General features: G+C 35.3%; 1 protein-coding gene across 4 annotated transcripts in view; it reads right to left on the bottom strand.

Annotated features, from left to right (window-relative positions):
• Positions 1-26,197, bottom strand: part of LOC137009742 (IQ motif and SEC7 domain-containing protein 2) — an 89,936-nt gene that overhangs the window by 54,694 nt on the left and 9,045 nt on the right. The window lies entirely within an intron of this gene.

The raw sequence follows: 26,197 nt of genomic DNA, 5'->3' as shown, positions 1-26,197 counted from the left end.
ATGACAGACAACTGGCCAAAGAGCCTTTAGTGTTTTGCTTTCAAATTAAGGATGATATGGACATTTTACAAAAAAGTTTATTTTTTTAGATTTAATTTGTCATCATGTACCTGCTGTTCAATCTACACTCAATTTGGTTTGATTTTGTATTTTTTTAGAGCAAAGCACAGCTAGTGGCTATATAATGCTTTTGCTCTTACATTTTAGTACATTTTATTAAAATTAAATAAATATCTTTTGTTTTTGGGTTTGATGGATCTGAATGTGTTTAATTCATGCATTCTAGTGTACAACCGTGTAATGCGTATTATATATTATGAAAAACAATGATTCATTCTGAAATGCTTAAGTAAAATATTTTATGACAAATTAATAAATGTTTATCGATTTTAGTGTTTAAGCTTTGTTGTGTTCAATTTATATTCAGTTAATCATTTAAGACATAAAACAAATTTATGAACTTTTAAAATATTAAAAGGTTACAAGGGGATTTTAATACACACATAGGCTATATATATATATCTTAACGTGATTGTGTATATGATTAAGCTATTAACACAATGTGAATCTATATCTATAATTTCAGTTAGATCGTTTTAATACAATATTTCACATTAACATGGTTTTAAACTTTAAAATGCTCCAAATGGAGCGATGCCTACGGAGATAAATTGGCTCCGCCCACTTCCGCCCTCAGGCTGTTAGTCTGGCACTGTCGTCCTCAGACTGTCATGACGTATGGTTCTGTGGTTCTGCAGTTAGTCCTATCTCAATTATACACACATTGGCGCCAAATTAAGCATTCACGCAGTGTACGTCAAGAAGAGCAGTTCGGTGAACAACGCAGCAGCATCTATGGTGAAAAAGTAAGTACTTAATATATTTTATTTTTTTATATACGTTAATTTCAGTTGTCAAATATTCATTTGATGTCATTTAATCATTTAAAACTGTATTGTTAGTAATGGCGCGTAAGAGGAGCACTGCTTGTAGAAGCGGCTAAGAGACGCAAAGATAATGTATGTTAGATCGCAACAAATGTGTTAATCATAAAGAAATACTTTAATTTAAATTAAATATATCATCGTGAAATAAAGTGGCCTTGGGCAGAGCACACGGCTAGGTCACTGCATCTAAAAAGAAAACACTTGTGCGATATATATCGAGTTTACGTGGTCTGAGCGGGAGAATTCGCCGGTTCAGCCGGTTGAGGTGCACTCTAATACGGGGACGCTTGTCTCTCGTTCCCCTGGCCACGGCCTGGAGACTGGAGCGTGCAATTTTCACACCCAAACCACTGCCTGCTGCTGTTTCTCTTTGCGTTTAAAGAGAAAAGTTAACAAACAACAGGGCCAGTGTTAGGAGTAATGCATTACTAATCAATCTAATTAATGTAATTGAATTATTTTTCTTGAAAAAGTAAAATAAGTGATAGGTTTAAAATGATTATTCCACATTATCAACAACGTGATATATATATATATATAGATATATATATATATATATATATATATATATACACACACACACACACACAGGTGTGTATATATATATATATATATATATATATATATATATATATATATATTTCACACATGTGTATATATATGTATATGTATATATATAGCACTTAATTAATATTACACTGTTTATCTGTGTTTATCTGTGATTGACTTGACATGATATTTTGTAGTGAGTCTGAGTCGTCGGACCAGAGGACTCAATCCTTTAAAAGATGCAGAAATACATGTCAAAATGGGGAAGGACAAAGACATAACTGGGAGATACATTAATCCCATCAAAGGTAAGGGTTTTTTTTTTTTTTTGGTTTCGCATAAACTATCTCTTAACTACATAACTTCTATTATACAGGATACACAGTGGTCCACCGTAAATACAGTCTGTGACCTGTACAGAGATTTATATATATAATATTAGATTTATATATAATATTAAAACAGTAAAATTTTAGCTTTCTATTTGATAGATTTCTGTGATGCGCAGCTGAATTTTCAGCATCATTACTCCAGTCTTCAATGTCACATGATATACTGATTTGCTGATTATCAATATTTAAAACAGTTGAGTACATTCTTTTTCACGATTCTTTGATGAATAGAAAAATCCAAAGATCAGTATTTATCTGAAATAAAACACTTTTGTTGTTTGTTACACTATTCTGTTCAAAAGTTTGGAGTCAGTATAATTTTTATTTTTTGGGGAAAGAAATTATAGAAATTAGTAATTTTATTTAGCAAGGATGCTTAAAATTAATCAAAAGTCATGATAAAGGAATTTATAATGTTAAAAAATTTCAGATAGTGTTTATTTCGATATCGGATCTATATTGTATTGACCGAAATTAAGAAATATATTGTGATATAAATTTTGTCCATATCGTCCAGCCCTACTTCAAAATAGTCACATCATAATGACTTAATTAGGATAAGTTCATTTCCAGAATAAAGATTTCCTGATAATTTACTCACCATGCATTTTGGATGTTCAATCATTGGCCACCAGTGAAGTCACAATATGGAGAAAAAACCTTAATCTCAAAAACCTTAATTTCTTTACGACTGAAGAAACAAACACATGAACATCTTGAATAACATGAGCGTGAGTAAATTATAAGGAAATTTTTGTTCTGGAAGTGAATTTATCCTTTAAGCGTGCTCCAGCCTAGTGTGGGTACTCCATAAGTTTAATCTAAAGTCAGGGCTCCAGGTGCACAGGCACTACTGCCCACAAATTATAGAATTATAAAACTTGGGAGACTAGTAAACGACAGTCAAAAGCCAAATGGCAAAATAAAAAAAATTGAACTGGACGGAAAGCCTCATCTTTGTTTATTTGCTATAAAAGACATAAATTTATAAAGATGACGAGATCACATATAATTATGGAGGACTAGTCTTGCCATGGCGTTCTCACTCTGGGCAGGAACTGTGCAAGGTAGAATATTTTCAAATGATATTCAAGTATTTATACTAATATCATCCAGTAGTTTCAGTTTTTTTTCTGTCTTCCAGTTTGTCCATGAGCCTGTCGCTGCAGCCATAATGGGGAAGTGAAGTCATTTCTGCTAAAGAGGTTTGTTAACACTTTTGTCAATTTATTTTTGTTATAACAAGACCTGAAGTGAAATTCTCTCATTACTACAAAATGTGTTTCAGCAGTACACTATTGTTAAAACAGTTGTGTGTTATCAGTATACTGAAAGCCTTGTGTCCTCATAAACCATGAGTAAACACACACAAGTGTTGTTAAACTATACTCTACTGCTGAATCACATTCAATAGTCATGTGTGTCCTCATAAACCATGAGTAAAACACACACAAGTGTTGTTAAACTATACTCTACTGCTGAGTCACATTCAGTAGTCATGTGTGTCCTCATAAACCATGAGTAAAACACACACAAGTGTTGTTAAACTATACTCTACTGCTGAGTCACATTCAATAGTCACTTGTGTCCTCATAAACCATGAGTAAAACACACACAAGTGTTGTTAAACTATACTCTACTGCTGAGTCACATTCAATAGTCACTTGTGTCCTCATAAACCATGAGTAAAACACACACAAGTGTTGTTAAACAATACTCAACTGCTTAGTCACATTCAGTAGTCATGTGTGTCCTCATAAACCATGAGTAAAACACACACAAGTGTTGTTAAACTATACTCTACTGCTGAGTCACATTCAATAGTCATGTGTGTCCTCATAAACCATGAGTAAAACACACACAAGTGTTGTTAAACTATACTCTACAGCTGAGTCTCATTCAATAGTCACGTGTCCTCATAAACCATGAGTAAAACACACACAAGTGTTGTTAAACTATACTCTACTGCTTAGTCACATTCAGTAGTCATGTGTGTCCTCATAAACCATGAGTAAAACACACACAAGTGTTGTTAAACTATACTCTACTGCTGAGTCACATTCAATAGTCATGTGTGTCCTCATAAACCATGAGTAAAACACACACAAGTGTTGTTAAACTATACTCTACAGCTGAGTCTCATTCAATAGTCACGTGTCCTCATAAACCATGAGTAAAACACACACAAGTGTTGTTAAACTATACTCTACTGCTGAGTCACATTCAATAGTCGTGTGTCCTCATAAACCATGAGTAAAACACACACAAGTGTTGTTAAACTATACTCTACTGCTGAGTCACATTCAATAGTCATGTGTGTACTCATAAACCATGAGTAAAACACACACAAGTGTTGTTAAACTATACTCTACTGCTGAGTCACATTCAATAGTCACGTGTGTCCTCATAAACCATGAGTAAAACACACACAAGTGTTGTTAAACTATACTCTACTGCTGAGTCACATTCAATAGTCGTGTGTCCTCATAAACCATGAGTAAAACACACACAAGTGTTGTTAAACAATACTCAACTGCTTAGTCACATTCAATAGTCATGTGTCCTCATAAACCATGAGTAAAACACACACAAGTGTTGTTAAACAATACTCTACTGCTGAGTCACATTCAATAGTCACGTGTCCTCATAAACCATGAGTAAAACACACACAAGTGTTGTTAAACTATACTCTACTGCTGAGTCTCATTCAATAGTCATGTGTGTCCTCATAAACCATGAGTAAAACACACACAAGTGTTGTTAAACTATACTCTACTGCTGAGTCACATTCAATAGTCATGTGTGTACTCATAAACCATGAGTAAAACACACACAAGTGTTGTTAAACTATACTCTACTGCTGAGTCACATTCAATAGTCATGTGTGTACTCATAAACCATGAGTAAAACACACACAAGTGTTGTTAAACAATACTCAACTGCTTAGTCACATTCAATAGTCATGTGTGTCCTCATAAACCATGAGTAAAACACACACAAGTGTTGTTAAACAATACTCAACTGCTTAGTCACATTCAATAGTCATGTGTGTCCTCATAAACCATGAGTAAAACACACACAAGTGTTGTTAAACAATACTCTACTGCTGAGTCACATTCAATAGTCATGTGTGTACTCATAAACCATGAGTAAAACACACACAAGTGTTGTTAAACAATACTCAACTGCTTAGTCACATTCAATAGTCATGTGTGTCCTCATAAACCATGAGTAAAACACACACAAGTGTTGTTAAACTATACTCTACTGCTTAGTCACATTCAATAGTCATGTGTGTCCTCATAAACCATGAGTAAAACACACACAAGTGTTGTTAAACAATACTCAACTGCTTAGTCACATTCAATAGTCATGTGTGTCCTCATAAACCATGAGTAAAACACACACAAGTGTTGTTAAACTATACTCTACTGCTGTCACATTCAATAGTCATGTGTGTCCTCATAAACCATGAGTAAAACACACACAAGTGTTGTTAAACTATACTCTACTGCTGTCACATTCAATAGTCATGTGTGTCCTCATAAACCATGAGTAAAACACACACAAGTGTTGTTAAACTATACTCTACTGCTGAGTCACATTCAATAGTCACTTGTGTCCTCATAAACCATGAGTAAAACACACACAAGTGTTGTTAAACTATACTCTACTGCTGTCACATTCAATAGTCATGTGTGTCCTCATAAACCATGAGTAAAACACACACAAGTGTTGTTAAACTATACTCTACTGCTGAGTCACATTCAATAGTCATGTGTGTACTCATAAACCATGAGTAAAACACACACAAGTGTTGTTAAACTATACTCTACTGCTGTCACATTCAATAGTCATGTGTGTCCTCATAAACCATGAGTAAAACACACACAAGTGTTGTTAAACTATACTCTACTGCTGAGTCACATTCAATAGTCATGTGTGTCCTCATAAACCATGAGTAAAACACACACAAGTGTTGTTAAACTATACTCTACTGCTGAGTCACATTCAATAGTCATGTGTGTCCTCATAAACCATGAGTAAAACACACACAAGTGTTGTTAAACTATACTCTACTGCTGAGTCACATTCAATAGTCATGTGTGTCCTCATAAACCATGAGTAAAACACACACAAGTGTTGTTAAACTATACTCTACTGCTGAGTCACATTCAATAGTCATGTGTGTACTCATAAACCATGAGTAAAACACACACAAGTGTTGTTAAACTATACTCTACTGCTGTCACATTCAATAGTCATGTGTGTCCTCATAAACCATGAGTAAAACACACACAAGTGTTGTTAAACTATACTCTACTGCTTAGTCACATTCAATAGTCATGTGTGTCCTCATAAACCATGAGTAAAACACACACAAGTGTTGTTAAACTATACTCAACTGCTTAGTCACATTCAATAGTCATGTGTGTCCTCATAAACCATGAGTAAAACACACACAAGTGTTGTTAAACAATACTCAACTGCTTAGTCACATTCAATAGTCATGTGTGTCCTCATAAACCATGAGTAAAACACACACAAGTGTTGTTAAACTATACTCTACTGCTGTCACATTCAATAGTCACTTGTGTCCTCATAAACCATGAGTAAAACACACACAAGTGTTGTTAAACTATACTCTACTGCTGAGTCACATTCAATAGTCACTTGTGTCCTCATAAACCATGAGTAAAACACACACAAGTGTTGTTAAACTATACTCTACTGCTGAGTCACATTCAATAGTCACTTGTGTCCTCATAAACCATGAGTAAAACACACACAAGTGTTGTTAAACTATACTCTACTGCTGAGTCACATTCAATAGTCACTTGTGTCCTCATAAACCATGAGTAAAACACACACAAGTGTTGTTAAACTATACTCTACTGCTGAGTCACATTCAATAGTCACTTGTGTCCTCATAAACCATGAGTAAAACACACACAAGTGTTGTTAAACTATACTCTACTGCTGAGTCACATTCAGTAGTCATGTGTGTCCTCATAAACCATGAGTAAAACACACACAAGTGTTGTTAAACTATACTCTACTGCTGAGTCACATTCAATAGTCATGTGTGTACTCATAAACCATGAGTAAAACACACACAAGTGTTGTTAAACAATACTCAACTGCTTAGTCACATTCAATAGTCATGTGTCCTCATAAACCATGAGTAAAACACACACAAGTGTTGTTAAACAATGCTCTACTGCTGAGTCACATTCAATAGTCACGTGTCCTCATAAACCATGAGTAAAACACACACAAGTGTTGTTAAACTATACTCTACTGCTGAGTCTCATTCAGTAGTCATGTGTGTCCTCATAAACCATGAGTAAAACACACACAAGTGTTGTTAAACAATACTCAACTGCTTAGTCACATTCAATAGTCATGTGTGTCCTCATAAACCATGAGTAAAACACACACGTGTTGTTAAACTATACTCTACTGCTTAGTCACATTCAATAGTCATGTGTGTCCTCATAAACCATGAGTAAAACACACACAAGTGTTGTTAAACAATACTCAACTGCTTAGTCACATTCAATAGTCATGTGTGTCCTCATAAACCATGAGTAAAACACACACAAGTGTTGTTAAACTATACTCTACTGCTGTCACATTCAATAGTCATGTGTGTCCTCATAAACCATGAGTAAAACACACACAAGTGTTGTTAAACTATACTCTACTGCTGAGTCACATTCAGTAGTCATGTGTGTCCTCATAAACCTTGAGTAAAACACACACAAGTGTTGTTAAACTATACTCTACTGCTGAGTCACATTCAATAGTCACTTGTGTCCTCATAAACCATGAGTAAAACACACACAAGTGTTGTTAAACTATACTCTACTGCTGTCACATTCAATAGTCATGTGTGTCCTCATAAACCATGAGTAAAACACACACAAGTGTTGTTAAACTATACTCTACTGCTGAGTCACATTCAATAGTCATGTGTGTACTCATAAACCATGAGTAAAACACACACAAGTGTTGTTAAACAATACTCAACTGCTTAGTCACATTCAATAGTCATGTGTGTCCTCATAAACCATGAGTAAAACACACACAAGTGTTGTTAAACTATACTCTACTGCTGAGTCACATTCAGTAGTCATGTGTGTCCTCATAAACCATGAGTAAAACACACACAAGTGTTGTTAAACTATACTCTACTGCTGAGTCACATTCAATAGTCACTTGTGTCCTCATAAACCATGAGTAAAACACACACAAGTGTTGTTAAACTATACTCTACTGCTGAGTCACATTCAATAGTCACTTGTGTCCTCATAAACCATGAGTAAAACACACACAAGTGTTGTTAAACTATACTCTACTGCTGAGTCACATTCAGTAGTCATGTGTGTCCTCATAAACCATGAGTAAAACACACACAAGTGTTGTTAAACTATACTCTACTGCTGAGTCACATTCAATAGTCATGTGTGTACTCATAAACCATGAGTAAAACACACACAAGTGTTGTTAAACAATACTCAACTGCTTAGTCACATTCAATAGTCATGTGTCCTCATAAACCATGAGTAAAACACACACAAGTGTTGTTAAACAATACTCTACTGCTGAGTCACATTCAATAGTCACGTGTCCTCATAAACCATGAGTAAAACACACACAAGTGTTGTTAAACTATACTCTACTGCTGAGTCTCATTCAATAGTCATGTGTGTCCTCATAAACCATGAGTAAAACACACACAAGTGTTGTTAAACTATACTCTACTGCTGAGTCACATTCAATAGTCATGTGTGTACTCATAAACCATGAGTAAAACACACACAAGTGTTGTTAAACAATACTCAACTGCTTAGTCACATTCAATAGTCATGTGTGTCCTCATAAACCATGAGTAAAACACACACAAGTGTTGTTAAACAATACTCAACTGCTTAGTCACATTCAATAGTCATGTGTGTCCTCATAAACCATGAGTAAAACACACACAAGTGTTGTTAAACTATACTCTACTGCTTAGTCACATTCAATAGTCATGTGTGTCCTCATAAACCATGAGTAAAACACACACAAGTGTTGTTAAACAATACTCAACTGCTTAGTCACATTCAATAGTCATGTGTGTCCTCATAAACCATGAGTAAAACACACACAAGTGTTGTTAAACTATACTCTACTGCTGTCACATTCAATAGTCATGTGTGTCCTCATAAACCATGAGTAAAACACACACAAGTGTTGTTAAACTATACTCTACTGCTGTCACATTCAATAGTCATGTGTGTCCTCATAAACCATGAGTAAAACACACACAAGTGTTGTTAAACTATACTCTACTGCTGAGTCACATTCAATAGTCACTTGTGTCCTCATAAACCATGAGTAAAACACACACAAGTGTTGTTAAACTATACTCTACTGCTGAGTCACATTCAATAGTCATGTGTGTCCTCATAAACCATGAGTAAAACACACACAAGTGTTGTTAAACTATACTCTACTGCTGAGTCACATTCAATAGTCATGTGTGTACTCATAAACCATGAGTAAAACACACACAAGTGTTGTTAAACAATACTCAACTGCTTAGTCACATTCAATAGTCATGTGTGTCCTCATAAACCATGAGTAAAACACACACAAGTGTTGTTAAACAATACTCAACTGCTTAGTCACATTCAATAGTCATGTGTGTCCTCATAAACCATGAGTAAAACACACACAAGTGTTGTTAAACTATACTCTACTGCTTAGTCACATTCAATAGTCATGTGTGTCCTCATAAACCATGAGTAAAACACACACAAGTGTTGTTAAACAATACTCAACTGCTTAGTCACATTCAATAGTCATGTGTGTCCTCATAAACCATGAGTAAAACACACACAAGTGTTGTTAAACAATACTCAACTGCTTAGTCACATTCAATAGTCATGTGTGTCCTCATAAACCATGAGTAAAACACACACAAGTGTTGTTAAACTATACTCTACTGCTGTCACATTCAATAGTCACTTGTGTCCTCATAAACCATGAGTAAAACACACACAAGTGTTGTTAAACTATACTCAACTGCTTAGTCACATTCAATAGTCATGTGTGTCCTCATAAACCATGAGTAAAACACACACAAGTGTTGTTAAACTATACTCTACTGCTGAGTCACATTATTTCTCCTTTCTCTTATTTTCTGTCTTCCAGTTTGTCCATGAGCCTGTCGCTGCAGCCATAAAGGGAAGTGAAGTCACTTCTGCTAAAGAGGTTTGTTAACACTTTTGTCAATTTAGTTTCGTTATAACAAGAACTGAAGTGAAATTCTCTCATTACTACAAAATGTGTTTCAGCAGTACACTATTGTTAAAACAGTTGTGTGTTATCAGTATACTGAAAGCCTTGTGTCCTCATAAACCATGAGTAAAACACACACAAGTGTTGTTAAACTATACTCTACTGCTGAGTCACATTCAATAGTCATGTGTGTCCTCATAAACCATGAGTAAAACACACACAAGTGTTGTTAAACTATACTCTACTGCTGAGTCACATTCAGTAGTCATGTGTGTCCTCATAAACCATGAGTAAAACACACACAAGTGTTGTTAAACTATACTCTACTGCTGAGTCACATTCAATAGTCACTTGTGTCCTCATAAACCATGAGTAAAACACACACAAGTGTTGTTAAACTATACTCTACAGCTGAGTCTCATTCAATAGTCATGTGTGTCCTCATAAACCATGAGTAAAACACACACAAGTGTTGTTAAACTATACTCTACTGCTGAGTCACATTCAGTAGTCATGTGTGTCCTCATAAACCATGAGTAAAACACACACAAGTGTTGTTAAACTATACTCTACTGCTGAGTCACATTCAATAGTCACTTGTGTCCTCATAAACCATGAGTAAAACACACACAAGTGTTGTTAAACTATACTCTACTGCTGAGTCACATTCAGTAGTCATGTGTGTCCTCATAAACCATGAGTTAAACACACACAAGTGTTGTTAAACTATACTCTACTGCTGAGTCACATTCAGTAGTCATGTGTGTCCTCATAAACCATGAGTAAAACACACACAAGTGTTGTTAAACTATACTCTACTGCTGAGTCACATTCAATAGTCACTTGTGTCCTCATAAACCATGAGTAAAACACACACAAGTGTTGTTAAACTATACTCTACTGCTGAGTCACATTCAATAGTCACTTGTGTCCTCATAAACCATGAGTAAAACACACACAAGTGTTGTTAAACTATACTCTACTGCTGAGTCACATTCAGTAGTCATGTGTGTCCTCATAAACCATGAGTAAAACACACACAAGTGTTGTTAAACTATACTCTACTGCTGAGTCACATTCAATAGTCACTTGTGTCCTCATAAACCATGAGTAAAACACACACAAGTGTTGTTAAACTATACTCTACTGCTGAGTCACATTCAATAGTCACTTGTGTCCTCATAAACCATGAGTAAAACACACACAAGTGTTGTTAAACTATACTCTACTGCTGAGTCACATTCAATAGTCACTTGTGTCCTCATAAACCATGAGTAAAACACACACAAGTGTTGTTAAACTATACTCTACTGCTGAGTCACATTCAATAGTCATGTGTGTCCTCATAAACCATGAGTAAAACACACACAAGTGTTGTTAAACTATACTCTACTGCTGAGTCACATTCAATAGTCACTTGTGTCCTCATAAACCATGAGTAAAACACACACAAGTGTTGTTAAACTATACTCTACTGCTGAGTCACATTCAATAGTCACTTGTGTCCTCATAAACCATGAGTAAAACACACACAAGTGTTGTTAAACTATACTCTACTGCTGAGTCACATTCAATAGTCACTTGTGTCCTCATAAACCATGAGTAAAACACACACAAGTGTTGTTAAACTATACTCTACTGCTGAGTCACATTCAATAGTCACTTGTGTCCTCATAAACCATGAGTAAAACACACACAAGTGTTGTTAAACTATACTCTACTGCTGAATCACATGCAATAGTCATGTGTGTCCTCATAAACCATGAGTAAAACACACACAAGTGTTGTTAAACTATACTCTACTGCTGAGTCACATTCAGTAGTCATGTGTGTCCTCATAAACCATGAGTAAAACACACACAAGTGTTGTTAAACTATACTCTACTGCTGAGTCACATTCAATAGTCATGTGTGTCCTCATAAACCATGAGTAAAACACACACAAGTGTTGTTAAACTATACTCTACTGCTGAGTCACATTATTTCTCCTTTCTCTTATTTTCTGTCTTCCAGTTTGTCCATGAGCCTGTCGCTGCAGCCATAACGGGAAGTGAAGTCACTTCTGTTAAAGAGGTTTGTTAACACTTTTGTCAATTTAGTTTCGTTATAACAAGAACTGAAGTGAAATTCTCTCATTACTACAAAATGTGTTTCAGCAGTACACTATTGTTAAAACAGTTGTGTGTTATCAGTATACTGAAAGCCTTGTGTCCTCATAAACCATGAGTAAAACACACACAAGTGTTGTTAAACTATACTCTACAGCTGAGTCTCATTCAATAGTCATGTGTGTCCTCATAAACCATGAGTAAAACACACACAAGTGTTGTTAAACTATACTCTACTGCTGAGTCACATTCAGTAGTCATGTGTGTCCTCATAAACCATGAGTAAAACACACACAAGTGTTGTTAAACTATACTCTACTGCTGAGTCACATTATTTCTCCTTTCTCTTATTTTCTGTCTTCCAGTTTGTCCATGAGCCTGTCGCTGCAGCCATAACGGGAAGTGAAGTCACTTCTGTTAAAGAGGTTTGTTAACACTTTTGTCAATTTAGTTTCGTTATAACAAGAACTGAAGTGAAATTCTCTCATTACTACAAAATGTGTTTCAGCAGTACACTATTGTTAAAACAGTTGTGTGTTATCAGTATACTGAAAGCCTTGTGTCCTCATAAACCATGAGTAAAACACACACAAGTGTTGTTAAACTATACTCTACTGCTGAGTCACATTCAGTAGTCATGTGTGTCCTCATAAACCATGAGTAAAACACACACAAGTGTTGTTAAACTATACTCTACTGCTGAGTCACATTCAATAGTCATGTGTGTCCTCATAAACCATGAGTAAAACACACACAAGTGTTGTTAAACTATACTCTACTGCTGAGTCACATTCAATAGTCATGTGTGTCCTCATAAACCATGAGTAAAACACACACAAGTGTTGTTAAACTATACTCTACTGCTGAGTCACATTCAATAGTCACTTGTGTCCTCATAAACCATGAGTAAAACACACACAAGTGTTGTTAAACTATACTCTACTGCTGAGTCACATTCAATAGTCATGTGTGTCCTCATAAACCATGAGTAAAACACACACAAGTGTTGTTAAACTATACTCTACTGCTGAGTCACATTCAGTAGTCATGTGTGTCCTCATAAACCATGAGTAAAACACACACAAGTGTTGTTAAACTATACTCTACTGCTGAGTCACATTCAATAGTCATGTGTGTCCTCATAAACCATGAGTAAAACACACACAAGTGTTGTTAAACTATACTCTACTGCTGAGTCACATTCAATAGTCACTTGTGTCCTCATAAACCATGAGTAAAACACACACAAGTGTTGTTAAACTATACTCTACTGCTGAATCACATTCAATAGTCATGTGTGTCCTCATAAACCATGAGTAAAACACACACAAGTGTTGTTAAACTATACTCTACTGCTGAGTCACATTCAATAGTCATGTGTGTCCTCATAAACCATGAGTAAAACACACACAAGTGTTGTTAAACTATACTCTACTGCTGAGTCACATTCAATAGTCATGTGTGTCCTCATAAACCATGAGTAAAACACACACAAGTGTTGTTAAACTATACTCTACTGCTGAGTCACATTCAATAGTCATGTGTGTCCTCATAAACCATGAGTAAAACACACACAAGTGTTGTTAAACTATACTCTACTGCTGAGTCACATTCAATAGTCATGTGTGTCCTCATAAACCATGAGTAAAACACACACAAGTGTTGTTAAACTATACTCTACTGCTGAGTCACATTCAATAGTCATGTGTGTCCTCATAAACCATGAGTAAAACACACACAAGTGTTGTTAAACTATACTCTACTGCTGAGTCACATTCAATAGTCACTTGTGTCCTCATAAACCATGAGTAAAACACACACAAGTGTTGTTAAACTATACTCTACTGCTGAGTCACATTCAGTAGTCATGTGTGTCCTCATAAACCATGAGTAAAACACACACAAGTGTTGTTAAACTATACTCTACTGCTGAGTCACATTCAATAGTCATGTGTGTCCTCATAAACCATGAGTAAAACACACACAAGTGTTGTTAAACTATACTCTACTGCTGAGTCACATTCAATAGTCATGTGTGTCCTCATAAACCATGAGTAAAACACACACAAGTGTTGTTAAACTATACTCTACTGCTGAGTCACATTCAGTAGTCATGTGTGTCCTCATAAACCATGAGTAAAACACACACAAGTGTTGTTAAACTATACTCTACTGCTGAGTCACATTCAATAGTCACTTGTGTCCTCATAAACCATGAGTAAAACACACACAAGTGTTGTTAAACTATACTCTACTGCTGAGTCACATTCAATAGTCATGTGTGTCCTCATAAACCATGAGTAAAACACACACAAGTGTTGTTAAACTATACTCTACTGCTGAGTCACATTCAATAGTCATGTGTGTCCTCATAAACCATGAGTAAAACACACACAAGTGTTGTTAAACTATACTCTACTGCTGAGTCACATTCAATAGTCATGTGTGTCCTCATAAACCATGAGTAAAACACACACAAGTGTTGTTAAACTATACTCTACTGCTGAGTCACATTCAATAGTCATGTGTGTCGTCATAAACCATGAGTAAAACACACACAAGTGTTGTTAAACTATACTCTACTGCTGAGTCACATTCAATAGTCATGTGTGTCCTCATAAACCATGAGTAAAACACACACAAGTGTTGTTAAACTATACTCTACTGCTGAGTCACATTCAATAGTCATGTGTGTCCTCATAAACCATGAGTAAAACACACACAAGTGTTGTTAAACTATACTCTACTGCTGAGTCACATTCAATAGTCACTTGTGTCCTCATAAACCATGAGTAAAACACACACAAGTGTTGTTAAACTATACTCTACTGCTGAGTCACATTCAATAGTCATGTGTGTCCTCATAAACCATGAGTAAAACACACACAAGTGTTGTTAAACTATACTCTACTGCTGAGTCACATTCAATAGTCACTTGTGTCCTCATAAACCATGAGTAAAACACACACAAGTGTTGTTAAACTATACTCTACTGCTGAGTCACATTCAATAGTCATGTGTGTCCTCATAAACCATGAGTAAAACACACACAAGTGTTGTTAAACTATACTCTACTGCTGAGTCACATTCAATAGTCATGTGTGTCCTCATAAACCATGAGTAAAACACACACAAGTGTTGTTAAACTATACTCTACTGCTGAGTCACATTCAATAGTCACTTGTGTCCTCATAAACCATGAGTAAAACACACACAAGTGTTGTTAAACTATACTCTACTGCTGAGTCACATTCAATAGTCATGTGTGTCCTCATAAACCATGAGTAAAACACACACAAGTGTTGTTAAACTATACTCTACTGCTGAGTCACATTCAATAGTCATGTGTGTCCTCATAAACCATGAGTAAAACACACACAAGTGTTGTTAAACTATACTCTACTGCTGAGTCACATTCAATAGTCATGTGTGTCCTCATAAACCATGAGTAAAACACACACAAGTGTTGTTAAACTATACTCTACTGCTGAGTCACATTCAATAGTCATGTGTGTCCTCATAAACCATGAGTAAAACACACACAAGTGTTGTTAAACTATACTCTACTGCTGAGTCACATTCAATAGTCATGTGTGTCCTCATAAACCATGAGTAAAACACACACAAGTGTTGTTAAACTATACTCTACTGCTGAGTCACATTCAATAGTCATGTGTGTCCTCATAAACCATGAGTAAAACACACACAAGTGTTGTTAAACTATACTCTACTGCTGAGTCACATTCAATAGTCATGTGTGTCCTCATAAACCATGAGTAAAACACACACAAGTGTTGTTAAACTATACTCTACTGCTGAGTCACATTCAATAGTCATGTGTGTCCTCATAAACCATGAGTAAAACACACACAAGTGTTGTTAAACTATACTCTACTGCTGAGTCACATTCAATAGTCACTTGTGTCCTCATAAACCATGAGTAAAACACACACAAGTGTTGTTAAACTATACTCTACTGCTGAGTCACATTCAATAGTCATGTGTGTCCTCATAAACCATGAGTAAAACACACACAAGTGTTGTTAAACTATACTCTACTGCTGAGTCACATTCAATAGTCATGTGTGTCCTCATAAACCATGAGTAAAACACACACAAGTGTTGTTAAACTATACTCTACTGCTGAGTCACATTCAATAGTCATGTGTGTCCTCATAAACCATGAGTAAAACACACACAAGTGTTGTTAAACTATACTCTACTGCTGAGTCACATTCAATAGTCATGTGTGTCCTCATAAACCATGAGTAAAACACACACAAGTGTTGTTAAACTATACTCTACTGCTGAGTCACATTCAATAGTCATGTGTGTCCTCATAAACCATGAGTAAAACACACACAAGTGTTGTTAAACTATACTCTACTGCTGAGTCACATTCAATAGTCATGTGTGTCCTCATAAACCATGAGTAAAACACACACAAGTGTTGTTAAACTATACTCTACTGCTGAGTCACATTCAATAGTCATGTGTGTCCTCATAAACCATGAGTAAAACACACACAAGTGTTGTTAAACTATACTCTACTGCTGAGTCACATTCAATAGTCATGTGTGTCCTCATAAACCATGAGTAAAACACACACAAGTGTTGTTAAACTATACTCTACTGCTGAGTCACATTCAATAGTCATGTGTGTCCTCATAAACCATGAGTAAAACACACACAAGTGTTGTTAAACTATACTCTACTGCTGAGTCACAGTCAATAGTCACGTGTGTCCTCATAAACCATGAGTAAAACACACACAAGTGTTGTTAAACTATACTCTACTGCTGAGTCACATTCAATAGTCATGTGTGTCCTCATAAACCATGAGTAAAACACACACAAGTGTTGTTAAACTATACTCTACTGCTGAGTCACATTCAATAGTCACTTGTGTCCTCATAAACCATGAGTAAAACACACACAAGTGTTGTTAAACTATACTCTACTGCTGAGTCACATTCAATAGTCATGTGTGTCCTCATAAACCATGAGTAAAACACACACAAGTGTTGTTAAACTATACTCTACTGCTGAGTCACATTCAATAGTCACTTGTGTCCTCATAAACCATGAGTAAAACACACACAAGTGTTGTTAAACTATACTCTACTGCTGAGTCACATTCAATAGTCACTTGTGTCCTCATAAACCATGAGTAAAACACACACAAGTGTTGTTAAACTATACTCTACTGCTGAGTCACATTCAATAGTCATGTGTGTCCTCATAAACCATGAGTAAAACACACACAAGTGTTGTTAAACTATACTCTACTGCTGAGTCACATTCAATAGTCATGTGTGTCCTCATAAACCATGAGTAAAACACACACAAGTGTTGTTAAACTATACTCTACTGCTGAGTCACATTCAATAGTCATGTGTGTCCTCATAAACCATGAGTAAAACACACACAAGTGTTGTTAAACTATACTCTACTGCTGAGTCACATTCAATAGTCATGTGTGTCCTCATAAACCATGAGTAAAACACACACAAGTGTTGTTAAACTATACTCTACTGCTGAGTCACATTCAATAGTCATGTGTGTCCTCATAAACCATGAGTAAAACACACACAAGTGTTGTTAAACTATACTCTACTGCTGAGTCACATTCAATAGTCATGTGTGTCCTCATAAACCATGAGTAAAACACACACAAGTGTTGTTAAACTATACTCTACTGCTGAGTCACATTCAGTAGTCACTTGTGTCCTCATAAACCATGAGTAAAACACACACAAGTGTTGTTAAACTATACTCTACTGCTGAGTCACATTCAATAGTCACTTGTGTCCTCATAAACCATGAGTAAAACACACACAAGTGTTGTTAAACTATACTCTACTGCTGAGTCACATTCAATAGTCATGTGTGTCCTCATAAACCATGAGTAAAACACACACAAGTGTTGTTAAACTATACTCTACTGCTGAGTCACATTCAATAGTCATGTGTGTCCTCATAAACCATGAGTAAAACACACAAGTGTTGTTAAACTATACTCTACAGCTGAGTCTCATTCAATAGTCATGTGTGTCCTCATAAACCATGAGTAAAACACACACAAGTGTTGTTAAACTATACTCTACTGCTGAGTCACATTCAATAGTCATGTGTGTCCTCATAAACCATGAGTAAAACACACACAAGTGTTGTTAAACTATACTCTACTGCTGAGTCACATTCAATAGTCACTTGTGTCCTCATAAACCATGAGTAAAACACACACAAGTGTTGTTAAACTATACTCTACTGCTGAGTCACATTCAATAGTCACTTGTGTCCTCATAAACCATGAGTAAAACACACACAAGTGTTGTTAAACTATACTCTACTGCTGAGTCACATTCAATAGTCACTTGTGTCCTCATAAACCATGAGTAAAACACACACAAGTGTTGTTAAACTATACTCTACTGCTGAGTCACATTCAATAGTCACTTGTGTCCTCATAAACCATGAGTAAAACACACACAAGTGTTGTTAAACTATACTCTACTGCTGAGTCACATTCAATAGTCATGTGTGTCCTCATAAACCATGAGTAAAACACACACAAGTGTTGTTAAACTATACTCTACTGCTGAGTCACATTCAATAGTCATGTGTGTCCTCATAAACCATGAGTAAAACACACACAAGTGTTGTTAAACTATACTCAACTGCTTAGTCACATTCAATAGTCATGTGTGTCCTCATAAACCATGAGTAAAACACACACAAGTGTTGTTAAACTATACTCTACTGCTGAGTCACATTCAATAGTCATGTGTGTCCTCATAAACCATGAGTAAAACACACACAAGTGTTGTTAAACTATACTCTACTGCTGAGTCACATTCAATAGTCATGTGTGTCCTCATAAACCATGAGTAAAACACACACAAGTGTTGTTAAACTATACTCTACTGCTGAGTCACATTCAATAGTCACTTGTGTCCTCATAAACCATGAGTAAAACACACACAAGTGTTGTTAAACTATACTCTACTGCTGAGTCACATTCAATAGTCACTTGTGTCCTCATAAACCATGAGTAAAACACACACAAGTGTTGTTAAACTATACTCTACTGCTGAGTCACATTCAATAGTCACTTGTGTCCTCATAAACCATGAGTAAAACACACACAAGTGTTGTTAAACTATACTCTACTGCTGAGTCACATTCAATAGTCATGTGTGTCCTCATAAACCATGAGTAAAACACACACAAGTGTTGTTAAACTATACTCTACTGCTGAGTCACATTCAATAGTCATGTGTGTCCTCATAAACCATGAGTAAAACACACACAAGTGTTGTTAAACTATACTCTACTGCTGAGTCACATTCAATAGTCACGTGTGTCCTCATAAACCATGAGTAAAACACACACAAGTGTTGTTAAACTATACTCTACTGCTGAGTCACATTCAATAGTCACGTGTGTCCTCATAAACCATGAGTAAAACACACACAAGTGTTGTTAAACAATACTCAACTGCTTAGTCACATTCAATAGTCATGTGTGTCCTCATAAACCATGAGTAAAACACACACAAGTGTTGTTAAACTATACTCTACAGCTGAGTCACATTCAATAGTCATGTGTGTCCTCATAAACCATGAGTAAAACACACACAAGTGTTGTTAAACTATACTCTACTGCTGAGTCACATTCAATAGTCATGTGTGTCCTCATAAACCATGAGTAAAACACACACAAGTGTTGTTAAACTATACTCTACTGCTGAGTCACATTCAATAGTCATGTGTGTCCTCATAAACCATGAGTAAAACACACACAAGTGTTGTTAAACTATACTCTACTGCTTAGTCACATTCAATAGTCATGTGTGTCCTCATAAACCATGAGTAAAACACACACAAGTGTTGTTAAACTATACTCTACTGCTGAGTCACATTCAATAGTCATGTGTGTCCTCATAAACCATGAGTAAAACACACACAAGTGTTGTTAAACTATACTCTACTGCTGTCACATTCAATAGTCATGTGTGTCCTCATAAACCATGAGTAAAACACACACAAGTGTTGTTAAACTATACTCTACTGCTGAGTCACATTCAATAGTCATGTGTGTCCTCATAAACCATGAGTAAAACACACACAAGTGTTGTTAAACTATACTCTACTGCTGAGTCACATTCAATAGTCACGTGTGTCCTCATAAACCATGAGTAAAACACACACAAGTGTTGTTAAACTATACTCTACTGCTGAGTCACATTCAATAGTCATGTGTGTCCTCATAAACCATGAGTAAAACACACACAAGTGTTGTTAAACTATACTCTACAGCTGAGTCACATTCAATAGTCATGTGTGTCCTCATAAACCATGAGTAAAACACACACAAGTGTTGTTAAACTATACTCTACTGCTGAGTCACATTCAATAGTCATGTGTGTCCTCATAAACCATGAGTAAAACACACACAAGTGTTGTTAAACTATACTCTACTGCTGAGTCACATTCAATAGTCATGTGTGTCCTCATAAACCATGAGTAAAACACACACAAGTGTTGTTAAACTATACTCTACTGCTGAGTCACATTCAATAGTCATGTGTGTCCTCATAAACCATGAGTAAAACACACACAAGTGTTGTTAAACTATACTCTACTGCTGAGTCACATTCAATAGTCACGTGTGTCCTCATAAACCATGAGTAAAACACACACAAGTGTTGTTAAACTATACTCTACTGCTGAGTCACATTCAATAGTCACGTGTGTCCTCATAAACCATGAGTAAAACACACACAAGTGTTGTTAAACTATACTCTACAGCTGAGTCTCATTCAATAGTCATGTGTGTCCTCATAAACCATGAGTAAAACACACACAAGTGTTGTTAAACTATACTCTACTGCTGTCACATTCAATAGTCATGTGTGTCCTCATAAACCATGAGTAAAACACACACAAGTGTTGTTAAACTATACTCTACTGCTGTCACATTCAATAGTCATGTGTGTCCTCATAAACCATGAGTAAAACACACACAAGTGTTGTTAAACTATACTCTACAGCTGAGTCACATTCAATAGTCATGTGTGTCCTCATAAACCATGAGTAAAACACACACAAGTGTTGTTAAACTATACTCTACAGCTGAGTCTCATTCAATAGTCATGTGTGTACTCATAAACCATGAGTAAAACACACACAAGTGTTGTTAAACTATACTCTACTGCTGAGTCACATTCAATAGTCACGTGTGTCCTCATAAACCATGAGTAAAACACACACAAGTGTTGTTAAACTATACTCTACTGCTGAGTCACATTCAATAGTCATGTGTCCTCATAAACCATGAGTAAAACACACACAAGTGTTGTTAAACAATACTCTACTGCTGTCACATTCAATAGTCACATGTGTCCTCATAAACCATGAGTAAAACACACACAAGTGTTGTTAAACTATACTCTACTGCTGAGTCACATTCAATAGTCACATGTGTCCTCATAAACCATGAGTAAAACACACACAAGTGTTGTTAAACTATACTCTACTGCTGAGTCACATTCAATAGTCATGTGTGTCCTCATAAACCATGAGTAAAACACACACAAGTGTTGTTAAACTATACTCTACTGCTGAGTCACATTCAATAGTCATGTGTGTCCTCATAAACCATGAGTAAAACACACACAAGTGTTGTTAAACTATACTCTACTGCTGAGTCACATTCAATAGTCATGTGTCCTCATAAACCATGAGTAAAACACACACAAGTGTTGTTAAACTATACTCTACTGCTGAGTCACATTCAATAGTCATGTGTGTCCTCATAAACCATGAGTAAAACACACACAAGTGTTGTTAAACTATACTCTACTGCTGAGTCACATTCAGTAGTCATGTGTGTCCTCATAAACCATGAGTAAAACACACACAAGTGTTGTTAAACTATACTCTACTGCTGAATCACATGCAATAGTCATGTGTGTCGTCATAAACCATGAGTAAAACACACACAAGTGTTGTTAAACTATACTCTACTGCTGAGTCACATTCAGTAGTCATGTGTGTCCTCATAAACCATGAGTAAAACACACACAAGTGTTGTTAAACTATACTCTACTGCTGAATCACATTCAATAGTCATGTGTGTCCTCATAAACCATGAGTAAAACACACACAAGTGTTGTTAAACTATACTCTACAGCTGAGTCACATTCAATAGTCATGTGTGTCCTCATAAACCATGAGTAAAACACACACAAGTGTTGTTAAACTATACTCTACAGCTGAGTCACATTCAATAGTCATGTGTGTCCTCATAAACCATGAGTAAAACACACACAAGTGTTGTTAAACTATACTCTACTGCTGAGTCACATTCAATAGTCACGTGTGTCCTCATAAACCATGAGTAAAACACACACAAGTGTTGTTAAACTATACTCTACTGCTGAGTCACATTCAGTAGTCATGTGTGTCCTCATAAACCATGAGTAAAACACACACAAGTGTTGTTAAACTATACTCTACTGCTGAGTCACATTCAGTAGTCATGTGTGTCCTCATAAACCATGAGTAAAACACACACAAGTGTTGTTAAACTATACTCTACTGCTGAGTCACATTCAATAGTCACATGTGTCCTCATAAACCATGAGTAAAACACACACAAGTGTTGTTAAACAATACTCTACTGCTGTCACATTCAATAGTCACATGTGTCCTCATAAACCATGAGTAAAACACACACAAGTGTTGTTAAACTATACTCTACTGCTGAGTCACATTCAATAGTCACTTGTGTCCTCATAAACCATGAGTAAAACACACACAAGTGTTGTTAAACTATACTCTACTGCTGAGTCACATTCAATAGTCATGTGTCCTCATAAACCATGAGTAAAACACACACAAGTGTTGTTAAACTATACTCTACTGCTGAGTCACATTCAATAGTCATGTGTGTCGTCATAAACCATGAGTAAAACACACACAAGTGTTGTTAAACTATACTCTACTGCTGAGTCACATTCAATAGTCACTTGTGTCCTCATAAACCATGAGTAAAACACACACAAGTGTTGTTAAACTATACTCTACTGCTGTCACATTCAATAGTCATGTGTGTCCTCACTTGTTTTTATGGACTTTCCAGGACCCTTTCTGTGTGTATGTTGTCTCGATTGTTCAGTGGAGATGCAGAAGGGTTTCCCTTACTGTAATATACCTACAAAACAGTAACCTGTAATAGGCTAACCTGCGTTTTGGAGTTGCCATTCATTCATCTTACAACTGCAGTATTGCCCAGTGGTTTATACCTCAAAGCATTGTAAAACGATGATTTGCCTATCCATATCCACAGAGCCTTTGAAAAGGAGGAAACTGTGCCTGAAGGACACATCTGATAGATCAAACACTAAAAGAAATCTCTCTGAAAACAATGGTATGGTAAAGTTGGGTTTAAATCCTAATTTAATTTTAATTTTATTAATGTAATACCTAGATTAAGGGTCTTCAACTAAAATAGCTTGAGTTCCAGTAATTTCCTAGTTCTCAATTCTGTTTATAGGTATACCCCCCGTTTCACAGACAAGGCTTAAGCCTAGTCCTAGACTAAAATGTAAATCTGAGCTATTTCAGCTGAAAGAAACTTGCATTGTCTGATTCTAAAACATGTCAGTGTCTTTGTTTGTCTTAAGATGCACAACAGTAATGTTTTTTTCTAAGGCATGTTTATAAAAATTACTTAAGTGTCCTAATTGAACTGTGGCCTAATCCTGGCTTAGGCTAAGCCCAGTCTATGAAACCGGGCCATAATTTCAAATTACATCTAGCCATATGGGCATACAATCCCATTTAATTTTGGGTTGGCTTACCTGTTCTTAAATACAAACACAGTCATTCTCAATTTGAGTAAACATTACTTAATTACACAAATCTTTGTGTTAGTTCAGTCAGGGAAGCAGGTCTGGTTAAACAAAACGTCACAAAAAATGGTAGGCAGTAATGCTAACATTTTATCATTGTTTCTTTTCAGTCCCGCCATGGAAAAAATCTGAGGTGAAAGCTGTTATGCGACACTTCAGACAAAACAGAAGTAAAGGCTGCTTGGCATCGATGAGGAGTATGAGGGCTGCAAAAATTTAGAGAATCCAGTCCTACAACACCGGACGGTCCAAAATATCAGAGACTTTTCCGTAACCGATGGGTAACCTTAAAACGCATGGAGTTTTATTAATGACTAATTAAATTACTGTACATTTTTAAAAGTAAAGTTTTGTTATTGTTATAGTAATGTTTTGAATGCAATGTAATATAAAGTGCTGTCAAAAAATTAATCGAAATTAATCGCATTCCAAAATAAGTTTTTTTACATACTTTATACACATGCATATACAGTATATATTTTGAAAGTATTTACATGTATATACATTTATATATTTATAATATTATGATTTATATTATATATAAATATATAAACATTTTTTTCTTATATACACATATGTTTATATATATAATTTAATATATATATGTGTGTGTGTGTGTGTGTATATATGTATGTATATATATGTATAGTGTATATATATATATATATATATATATATATATATATATATATATATATATATATATATATATACACATACATACATACATACATACATACCATTTAAAGGCCTTTGCAGGTGTTTTGAGTTAATTAGCTGATTAGAGTGTGGCACCAGGTGTCTTCAATATTGAACCTTTTCACAATATTCTAATTTTCTGAGATACTGAATTTGGGATTTTCCTTAGTTGTCAGTTATAATCATCAAAATTAATAAATAAACATTTCAAATATATCAGTCTGTGTGTAATGAATGAATGAATATAATATACAAGTTTCACTTTTTGAATGGAATTAGTGAAAGAAATCAACTTTTTGATGATATTCTAATTATATGACCAGCACCTGTGTGTGTATATATGTATATATATATATATATATATATATATATATATATATATATATATATATATATATATACACACACACACACACACATAATAAATATACACAGTATGTACTCATGTAAACAAAAACTTATTTTGGATGCGATTAACCATGATTAGTCTTTTGACAGCACTAGAATCTAATCTTATTGTTTTCACAAGTAACGTTTTGTCATTGAATGACAGTGTTCTTAAATGATTTACTGTTTTTAAAAGTAATGTTTTTTTTTTTTTTAATTCCTGTGAGTGAAAATGTTTTTTTTTTACCCAATCAAAAAGATTGGTAAAGTTTTTTTACTCCTACTAATACTGTTGATTTTTTTCATTTATTTTTTATTTTATGATTTTAAGGTTCTGTTAAGCATCAAGAAAAAAACAATCAGCAATTTAAAAAAAAAAAAAAAAAATACAAAACCTGAACTGCCTCAGTTGATCATGGAATAATGTGTATAATGTGACAGTAACGGTCACACCATTCGTTCTGAGAAATAAATACAACAAACACTGCATTAAAAATTGAGTTTTTACATTAATAGTTTGATATAGCCTAGTTAAGCAACATGAGACTACCAGTAGTGTTGTTTCTTGAATATCAGCACAATTGCAGATTTTACATTGATTTTATTCATTTAATGAATGAATAGTTGCAATAAGTGACTTACACTTTTAAATAAATACATTAAATTAGTTAAAGCGAAAAGATCTCAGACTTTGCAACGTCCAGCTTTACAATAAATATTTACACCTGTTGCATCAACTAAAACTACAATGAGACAGAACTATGCCTGTCGTAGACAATGCGTGTCCACGCTGACACATTCTTCCGCTGTGATAGCTGAGATGACATTCACACTGCAATGGCTACAACTACCAATATAGAACTGAACTGCTCAAGACATGGTAACAAGTGAAGCCACCCCACACCA

The sequence above is a fragment of the Chanodichthys erythropterus genome, chromosome 20 (assembly GCF_024489055.1).
Source record: "Chanodichthys erythropterus isolate Z2021 chromosome 20, ASM2448905v1, whole genome shotgun sequence".
NCBI classification, from domain to species: domain Eukaryota; kingdom Metazoa; phylum Chordata; class Actinopteri; order Cypriniformes; family Xenocyprididae; genus Chanodichthys; species Chanodichthys erythropterus.
Note: the sequence above shows the minus strand (reverse complement) of the source record. Positions and strands in the feature narration are given on the sequence as shown.